The sequence below is a fragment of the Alligator sinensis genome, unplaced genomic scaffold (genome assembly GCF_000455745.1).
Source record: "Alligator sinensis unplaced genomic scaffold, ASM45574v1 scaffold984_1, whole genome shotgun sequence".
Taxonomy (NCBI): domain Eukaryota; kingdom Metazoa; phylum Chordata; order Crocodylia; family Alligatoridae; genus Alligator; species Alligator sinensis.
Window position 1 is genome coordinate 292,282 of NW_005842204.1, and position 10,273 is coordinate 302,554.

Genomic DNA, 10,273 nt, shown 5'->3' on the forward strand with positions numbered 1-10,273 from the left:
AGGGTGGAGGAAGCCTTGGACCACTAAACCAAGCGTCACCCACAAGAACAGGCCAGGTAGACTGACGACGAGCAGAATGAATACCCGGGTAAGCAACAGGGGTCCGGGTAGTACGGAGATTAGGGGGCCAGTGCACACATCTTCATTTTTTTGAAAATGGGAACCACATTGGCCCTTTTCCAGTCCTCTGGCACCTCACCAGAGCACCATGAGTGCTCGTAAAGCCGTGCCAGGGATCCCGCAATGACCTCTGCTAATTCCCGCAGCACTCTGGGGTGGAGATCATCAGGACCTGCTGATTTAAATACATCCAGTCCCTCCAGAAGTTCCCTGACTATGTCCTCACTGACCCGAGGCCTGGGGGTGCCTCCCCTGGGACCTACGGGGGTCCCGGCGGCGGGGGGGTGACCTGGTCCCTGCTCAGAAAAATGGAGGCAAAGAAATTATTAAATAGGTTAGCTTTGTCGTCTGGTGCGATGACCTGATTTCCTAGCGTGTCTTGCAGAGGCTCCACGTTACCCGGTACCTTCTTTTTACCCTCAATGTATTTAAAAAAGGACTTCTTGTTGTCCTTGATCTGGGTCGCTAGTCCCAGTTTCATCTCCACCTTGGCCTTCCTGACCACCCCCCTACAGCCCCGAGCATCAATAATGACTCCAAGATATACTCCTCCATGGTGATGGCCCCTCCCTTCCATTGGGTGTATGCCTCCTTTTTAGCTAGGAGACGTTCCCGGATGCTTTTGGTGAGCCATGGGGGCTTTTGAGCCCTCTTGCCCCCTTTGATCCGTGATGGGATTACCTCCCTTTGGGCTTGGAGGATCGTCTCCTTAAGGAACGACCACTCTTCTTGGACACCCAGCTCCCCCCTCCCCCCCCACTTCTCGGGACCTCAGTGCCTCCTCATCTAGTCTTCTTACCTCATTGAAATCCACCCTCCTGAAGTCCAGGGCTGCTGCCTTGCTGCAAGCCTTTGCCACCTTGCACTGGATGGTGAATTCCAGCAGGTGATGATCGCTATCGCCCAGGTGGTCGAGCACCCGCAGACCTCTCACCAGGTCATCGCCCGTGGCCAGGACTAGATCCAACAAGGCGTCTCCTCTGGTGGCGCTGTGCACCTCCTGGGATAGATGTCCTGTATCTCAGCTAGGAACCTACGTAAGCGGTCAGACCTGGCTGACTGCTCCTCCCAGCAGATGTCTGGAAAGTTCAGGTCACCCATAATGACCATGTCCCCTGACCTAACTGCCTCCGTGAGCTGACTTAAGAATTCCCGGTCTAGCTCTTCCCCTTGGTTGGGTGGTCTGTAGTAGACCCCCACCGTTAAGTCCCTTTCTCCTCGACTTCCTTGTATTCTAACCCAGAGCACTTCAGTGTGCCCCTCCTCTGACCCCATGGTACTTGTTGAGGATGTGTATTTCTCCTTGACGTAGAGCGCCACACCCCAACCTTTCCTCCCTGTCCTATGTCTCCTGTACAGCCTATAGCCCTTGATATTCACCGCCCAGTCATGCCTTGGGTCCCACCACATTTTGGTGAGCCCCACTATGTCTGGGTTGGTGTCAGTTAGCAGAAGGGTAAGTTCCTCATGCTTGTTCCCCATACTACAAACATCTGTGTAGAGGCATTTGAGGTCTCCTGAAGATGTGTGCACTGGCCCCCTAATCTCCGTACTACCCGGACCCCTGTTGCTTACCTGGGTATTCATTCTGCTCGTCGTCAGTCTACCTGGGCTGTTCTTGGGGGTGACGCTTGGTTTAGTGGTCCAAGGCTTCCTCCGCCCTTGTCTTCCCCTTCCCCAGACGAAACTAGTTTAAAGCCCGCCGGAGGAGATCCAGCAACCTAGAAGAGAACACACACTTACCTTTGGGGGAAAGGTGAAGCCCATCCCACCCGAGCATGTCTCTCGTCCTGATGTGCGGGTCGTTGTCTAGGAAGCTGAAGCCCACCTTGAGACACCGTTCCTGAAGCCACAAGTTGACTTCTCTGATGCAGGTCTCGTGTCGTCTTCCATGTCCACTCACTGGTAGGACAGAAGAGAATACCACCTGTGCCGCTATCTCCTTCAGCATGCCCCCCAGAGTGTGGTAGTCCGTCATCAGGTGATCAGGGCTTCTCCTGGCCGCATCATTAGTGCCCACATGGATTAGGACCATGGGGTAGTAATCGGTGGGCTGGATCATGGCCTGGATCATCCCCATCATGTCCTGAATCTTTGCCCCGGGCAGGCAGTAGACCTCTCGTGTCGAGGGGTCCTGGTGACAGATGGGACCCTCTGTACCTCTCAGGATGGAGCCGCCTATGACGATCACTCAACGTTTCTTCCTCTGGGTCTGCTTAGCTCCTTCAGCCTGTTCAGAGTGTGGAGAGTGTGGAGTTGCCTCCACTCCGGAGGTTTCCTCCTCTCCTTCCTTCTCCTGTAGTGTCACCAGGACCCCGTGCCTGTTCTCCAGCCGAACTGGAGGAACTGGTACTGCTTTGCTGCGAGCAGCCCTGGTTCTGGAGGTGACCATCTGCCACTCTGCTGTGAAGGGCACCTCTCGGGGTGCTTCTTCCTTGGGTGCATGGAGAGAAAATACCCATCAATTTCATCCTCCGCCTCCCTGATTCCCCTCAGCCTGCTAACCTCCTCCTGGAGCTCCCTCACCCGCGCCTCCAGGGCTCTAGATGGGCGCCTGCAGGACAGGTGTGGGGGCCCCCAATCCCTGCCCCCCCCGCCCTGCTGGGCATCCCCCACAGGCCGGGGGGTAGGGGGACGCCAGCTCCCCCATGGGCTCTGTCTGGGGGAGCTAACAGCCGGTTGAAAGCCAGAGTTAACTTAGAAGTGAAATTAAGACCTGGTGGTCACCACCTAGTTGCAAATCTTGTTGGCAGTCTTGGCAGAAAAAACCAAGATCTAAATGAGCATGGAGACCAGCATACCCCTTTCATCTTCTAGAAATGGCACCTCCAGAAAAGAAGGTGTTTATACTGCTGTGCATTGCAATGCATCCGTGCAATAGATGGAAGGGCTTCAGCTAGCAAAGCTATCAAGCCAGCATCTTCCACAAATGCTATAATTAATTCAAAATATTTGAAAGATGATTACTTCAGCATTCTTGTGTCAGTTCTTATTTGACAGCTTTACTAATATGAAAAACACTGTATGATTCATAACAGAAAAAATAGACTTGAAGAGACTTCTAAGCTGAATACTGTGTGAACTCTGAATTAAAGGTTTAAAGTAAAAAGACACTTTAAAGAGATTTCCCTTTTTATAAGTGGTATGATGAAAGGAAGAGTCAATTGGCAAATGAGCCTCATTATTGTATACATGGCAGAACTGGCAGTTCTTATACATGGCATAAGAATATTTCCCCACCCCTAAGCTTGCATTTGTTTTATGTATTCCCAGCATACTTCTCACCGTGATATGGAAACACTACAGGCATTAATCTATTTAGTATCTGATATCATCTGTCCTAATACAGAGGACATGTATTATATGAATATACTTTCTTCAGAACCTTCTTGTAGATACCAACCAAATCCTGCAAACCTCACTTGTAACTAATGAAAGCTTCCCCTAAATAAGAGTTGGCCCAGACTTTACAATTCATGTGAAGGTAAAATAGATATGATTAGTATATACTACATTTTTTCTAGAAAAAATCAAGACTAAGGCTTAAACAATTAAGAGCGAATTAAAACCAAAGCCACCTCTATTACATCCCATTAAAACCCCCTTCGTATTTTTCTTTTTCACAGCACCCAAAGTCTCAAAAATATGGTAGTCTAATGAGAGTGCAGTGCAGTGAGGTTTTTTTTCCCCCTCCAACATTTTTCTCTTCCATGCTTAGTGAATGTCATAGTTTAATTAAGAGATGTCAAAGGAATAGAAAGTTGCCCTGAGATAATCGTCGCCTGCTGCTAGATAAATGCTGAGGTGAAGACAAGTGAGCAGGGCTATCATGCAAATGATAAATTATGGAGAGGGGGCAGAGTTCAAAAATACAAGTGACAAAACTTTTATTTATAGGGGTAGGCTGACACAGCTCTCTCTGTCGCCCTTTGCAAATGGGCTTCTCTGTCCCTGTCTCTCTCCTGCAAGTTTTCCATGGGCTCGCCAACATCCCTCGTGCCAGCATTCAGACCCGCAGTGTCCTCTGCAGGCTGGTTCACTTTTCTCGCAGGTATCTCAGCTTCTAGCAGAGTGTCCAAGTCAAAACACACAGCTCTGACATTGCCCTCTTACTGGAGCAGAAGGTTACGTTAAATATGTCTAAGTAATCTTGTAAACTAATGTATGTATCCCTGAAATACTTATATATAGGGCCTGGTTTAAATTGTGATTTTGCATTTTTCATGAAAATCAAAAAATTAAATGATTTTCCACAAAAAATGCGATTTGCAACAAAATGCCATGATATGGCCACTTGTGGGGAACTCCTGTATCATGGCATTTTGTTGCAACAAGACAGAGCTGTGGGAGCACTGGTGCCGCTGTGCAGTGCCCAGTCTCTGTCCCTCCTCTGCCCCAGCCAGTGGCAGCAGTGGACGTGCACTGCCAGGTGGGTTAGGTAGGCAGGGGGATGGAAGTGCTCAGCGCTGCCTCAGTGGGGCTCTGGTGTGCAGAGCAGAGCCAGGGGCTGGAGCAGGGGCAGACGTAAGTGAGGCTGAGGGGCAGTGGCTCCCTACACTCCAGTCCCCCTACCTGCTTTGCAACCCTTTGTTGTTTGCGGGCTGCGGGCACCACAATGCCAGACAAGTTTGGCCAGGCTGGGGTCTGCCAGGTGCTGGGCACACTGCCAGGTGAGTCTGCCCCCAAGCCCCTTCCAGTGGTGGTGCTCCATGCCCTGGGGGAGAGATTTGCAGCATTTTGCGTGGACACTTTCTTGCCCCCACCTCGCCCTGCTGGACACTCCTGATCCCTGCCCCCAGCCTGGAAAAGGGGCTGGGCTCAGCCAGCCAGATGGCTCTAAACCTGCCCCCTCAGTTGATCAGTGGGCCTGGGTGTGAAAATGGCAGTCCCCTCCATGCTTGGGCCATGATACTAGAGAGCTGAGCCCACAATTTAAACCAGGCCCTACTTAACATACATCACTGAACAATGGAGCCTTTACAAAATAGTTCTAGCAGTCTTGATTCAAAGCCATTTAAGGCAGCAGCAAGGCTTTCCCAGACTTCAATGAGCATTTGTTTGGACCAAAACAAGGTTCTTGTCCTCATCACATGGGGCTACGGGGTCCTTTTTATTTGTAAAATAAAATCAGACTCCAAGCCTCTTCTCCTAATTGTAGGCCACTCTGTTTCTAGGGTCCCTTCTGGTTCCTGCTGTGTGATAGGAACAGTCTGATTCCAACCATCTAATCCTTTCTATCTTGCACAATGGCTGCTTTGTACTGCTGGCTTTTTTGTCCTGGCATTTTTGGTTCATGACCCAGGACTCTCAAATGAGGGGATTCCCTTCTTTATGCAGGACCTCCAAGTCGGTCTGGTAATTATCAGTCGCTACAGCAGGAGCAACTGCTCAGCTTTTTGCTTATTTTCCCTGCCTGGAGTCTCAAATCCACACCAGCAATTTAATCCCTTACTAGTTAGGTTTTATGGTGGGTTTCACCTGCCACACTGTCCAGTTTCTCAGCCAGTATGGATGACCCAGTACAACCTATGGTCTTCCTGTGCCTTTCCAGATCCCAGTAAAGCAGTATTTCTGCCAAAGACACTGTTCAATGAATTCCTTGTACAATACTGTGTAGCTGTCAAAAGAGGGACGCTCAGGAGCTTTCAAGCACAGCAAGGAAAGCCTAAACTCTGCAGAGACTGTCAGTACTATCCCACTTGATACCTGCCCAGAACTGTACTCTTCCCATGTGGCATTCAACACTTCTGTGCCTTCTCCAAGGATGGCTGCACATCTGCAGGCCACAGAATTTTTCAGAGATCATTTGCTCAGGCAGAAGGCATTGGGTTTCGTGTGATGGAGGCTGTTGGAGCAGCACACCCATTTTTTTTATTGCCCTACCATTAGGCAGTTGCATTTTTGAACAGACACAGAAACAGTCTTGCTACGCACTTGATCAAACACAAGATTTCATTTCTGTGACTCCTGAAGGGGACAAGTCACACATCAACCTCCTAGGCGAATGTTTCATAATATGCTTTGCAAAGAATAATGTGAAATACAGAAAGAAGATAGTAGAGGAGGCAGAAAATGAATTCTTTCACAGTGAAAGATAATGAACAATTGAGCTAGAAAACAAAAGAAATTAGAAGATGTAGGGATTTCCTTGGCTTTCCTCAACAAATACATCAATCAGCTAATCAGCATGAACCAGGCTTTTTAAAGTATTAGAGTGTTTTGTCATTTCAAAAATACTTTTTTCTGATTCAGATTTTTTAAAGGAACCCCATCTTGTTTATTTGCTTTTTATTAGTAAGCTGATTATCTGACAGATTAATTTTGCTATGAGACATGCTACAGAGAAAAGGCATATGATTTCTCCTATTCAAATCTGTGCTGTTCATTAAAAGTAAGGACTTTTGAAGGGTACAACTTTCCCTGAAGAGGGGATATTTATCATAGCTGAAAATCAAAAAGAGATGGCTCTATGCATGATTTTGAAAGATATCACTGTACAAAAATAAGATCTACTGTATCCAATATCCTCTGGGACAGTTCTCCTTTGTCCTCAAACACATTAATTGACCTCAGATAATTCTGAGCTCACCTCAGATAATTAATTCATATTGCACTTACGTGAATGTGTGGAGAACCACTGACTAGCTAGCTAACCACTTGTGTAAAATCTGCAGCAAGATGAATTGTTTTGGTTGGTGAAAGACACCAACACACACACACACACACACACACACACTCTTTGCCGAACAGACTTCTTTTAGCAGCACTCCAGGGACCGTCCACATTAAGGCTCAATTTGGGAATTTGCTTAGTATGGATATCTTTCTTTGACATCTTGACTGTTCTGGGTGACGTACCGGACAAGGGTGGTCAGCAGGCTTTATGCCTTTTGGGAAATTTTTCTTTGGAAAGCTCTAGTGCTACTGTGCTTTGAAATGGGAATTCAAAATTTGTTTGATGAATAAAGGCAGGTCTTTATATCATGGGGATTTCTCTTGCTAGCCTTGCAAATTATCAGGGCAGGGGGTAGGGGGCTGGACTCGACGATCTTCTGAGGTCCCTTCCAGTTCTAATGTCTATGAAATCTATGAAACAGCCACCTTAAATTGCCTACATTATATGTCTCTGAAAACTTGCAGTTCATGCAGGCTTGGTAGAGACTTGCTACGTTCCCCAAAGATTATCTGTGTACTAGGCATGTTCAAGCCCAGGACTCAGCAAGACTTCTTCCTGTAATTGCAGCTCTTGGGTGCTGTGGTCTGGGCAGGGTTTGGGCACCTGAACTGAAAGCCAGGAATTTCTGTCTTCTGTGCTCTCAGTGATTCCCTGCTAGGCCAGTTTGGCTTGGTGGAGAAAGATGCTTAATTCAAATACAGAGGGAACAAAAGCTGAACCTATGTGGAGAGGCAGGAGTTAGATTTAAACAAAAGGTGTAAAGCAATTATTTGGGCCCATGGGCCACACAGAGAGTTTGGATGAGCTGTTGTGGGCTGGGTCAGCACCATCCCAAACCCCATACCCCATGCAGCAGCTTATCAAAACTCCCTAAGCAGCCCCATCCCATCCGCCTGGCTGCATGCCCTGCCCAGGTGGTTCCCGGCCAGTCTCCAGGGAGTTCCTGGGATCACAGGGAAGTGAGTGTGTGGGGCCGGAGCAGAGCTGGGATCTGCTCCCCAGGTGGCCCTGACCGCAGAACTGGTGCCTGTCACAGGGGCGTGTGGGCAGCGGATCATGGCTCTGCTCTGCGCTTGGCCAGGATGGGGCTGGGATTGGGGGAGCAGCATGCAGGAGAGGGACAGGCAGGCAGGTGCCCAAGTGCACCGCCCCAAGATCCCGGCCTCATCCCACTTCCAAACACCACTCCCCACCTGCCCGTGAAGATGAGCCAGGGTGAGCAGGCAGCAGGGCCAGGTCCAGTGGTGGCAGCTGGCAGGAGCCACTGCTGCCAGGAAGTGAATCCGACAGCCACTTCTCCCCAGCCTGGAGGCAGCAGGACCAGCCACATGCACCATAACCTTGGCTGCCCCCGGCTCCTGGGCTAGGTGTTACCTGGGCTGGATAAAATCCCTTGGCAGCGCGAATCTGGCCCACGAGCCATATTTTCCCCATCCCTGGTCTAAAGGCATAACCTATAACTGGATGAAAAGTGCTGGAATGGCTAGGCAAAGGTCTTGGACAGAACAGGACAGGATTTCAGAGGGCAAGATTTGACCTTGTTGGGCAAAGAGAATAGGAAAGGGACACGAAATCTGAGGAATAGACACAGGGACTGGCTTGGTGAAAACAGGAGTGGGGCAAGGACCCAGAGGTGGGGAAGATACAGGCATGGGACATGGACTGCATAAAAGGGAGAGAGCAGAAGGGGTCAAGCTTTGGGGATACTGTTCCCCTAGAACAAAGTTTCCTTCAGAGTCTGGTATGGCAGCTAGTGAACTCCCTTCCTTCTCTCTCCCCCAGCACATTTTCTAGTAGTGATCAACACAGATGACTACCATCAGTTACTTTGCTATTTCCAATCATAGTGGATCTAACCCTGCATAGTAGAAAAGACTTGGAAAACAGTACTAATTCTGTCTTCCAAGCAGTGCTTGACTAATAATAAGGCCTCAGGCCAGTCATTGGAAAAGGAGGACAAAACAAAATACTAAATACCTGCTCATTACGTGAACGCCAGCTATTCAGCGAACTCAGTGAAGCAGAGGTCCTGTGGAAAACACAGCATATTATCACATAATAGAAAACCATTTTGTACGTACACAGGGAGAAGCCAAATTAAGGTGGCACAAGCATTCCTAACTTTTGAGGGCTAGACTTTGCAAGCTTAATAATGTTCTTTTGTCCTAGTTGTTATGTGAATAATAAGTATTTGGAGCTCTGTTGTACTAGATTTGGACACTTGCACACAAGAAAAGTATAAAAGTATACTTTTCAGTATAAAAGTAAGGCAAGAGAGATCAGCTGGATATAATAGAGAAGTTGGGGAAGGCACAAGGTGTTGTTAGATCAGTTTTCTGCAAGCCTGTTAACAGAAGAGTGAAAGAGAGGTGGTCTCGCCATTGTTTACAAGAAGCCCCTTCCACACAGCTGGGGCAGTAAGGAAAAACCCACCACGATTGTTGGTTGAAGCTGGAGTAGAAAAATGGAGCCCAGATTAAACTACTGCTGGAATTTCCAAAGGCAACTTATTTTCATCTCAGTCTGTGGCCAGAATCATCATGGGACCTCGGTGTCTGGTTAGGCAAGGCATGATTTAAAAAAAATAAATAATAAGGAACTTCCAGCTGTACAGCCCCTTGCATCCCGTGTGGACAAGCTGATGCAAATGACCATGGCATGCAAAGATTGCAAATGGTTTCTGAAACTGCTGAGATGAAGGGCACCACACCCACAACATATCATTTACTGCCAAGTCCATGCAAATGAATACAAAGCATAACAGGGGTGTCAAACTCACCCGGCCCCATGGGATAGATGAGTGTCGGGGCTGGTCTGTGGGCTGGATGGGGTTGTGTCAGAGCCAACGCATAGGGCCGCACCGTGTGCTGCGCATGCCCTGCACTGGTGCCCCTGCGCATGGTCAACTGATGCGTCTCCAGCAAAACCAAGGCAGTGATTCTCCCACTCTACTCAGCACTGGTGAGAGCACAGCTGGAGCACTGCGTCCGGTTGTGCGGGTGTAGGTTGTAGCCGTGTTGGTGTAAGGACATAGGCAGACAAGGTTGTGGTTGTGGGCACTGCACTTTAACAAGGACGTGGTCACGCTGGAGAGAGTCCAGAGAAGAGCCACCGTATGATCAGACTTGTGCGGCAAGCCCTACGGGGAAAGGCTGAGGGACCCGGGACTCTCCAGCCTGAAAAAAAGGAGGCTGAGCAGGGACCCGGTAGCAATTTACCACTACATCAAGAGCTCAGCGAACAACGTCACCAGGGCACCACTGGGGAAAACTAGGAGTGATGACCACCCACTCCTGAAAGATCATTTCAGGCTCAACATTGGGAAAACCTTCCCGGTCAGGGTGTCCAGACTGTGGAAGAAGCTCCCCCCAGACGCGGTGCAAGCAAGAGGAGACTGGGCGCTCACTTGCCCCCACTTCTCTTCCCTGCTTGGCGCAGGGGCTGCACCACCTGTCGACATCCCCGCCAGCCCCTCGCA

The 10,273-nt window shown here is 49.1% G+C and overlaps 1 long non-coding RNA gene across 2 annotated transcripts in view; it reads right to left on the bottom strand.

Annotated features, from left to right (window-relative positions):
* Positions 1-10,261, bottom strand: part of LOC112550780 — a 41,747-nt gene extending 31,486 nt beyond the window's left edge. The window contains exons 1-2 of one of the 2 annotated variants that reach the window (XR_003094778.1): positions 10,202-10,261; positions 8,773-8,824 (exon numbers count right to left, since the gene is read on the bottom strand). This is a non-coding gene — a long non-coding RNA (uncharacterized LOC112550780). Of the gene's footprint in view, positions 1-8,772; positions 8,825-9,574; positions 9,727-10,201 lie in introns of those variants that run through there. The other variant, XR_003094779.1, reaches the window with a different exon arrangement.
* Between the last annotated feature and the right edge of the window lie 12 nt (positions 10,262-10,273).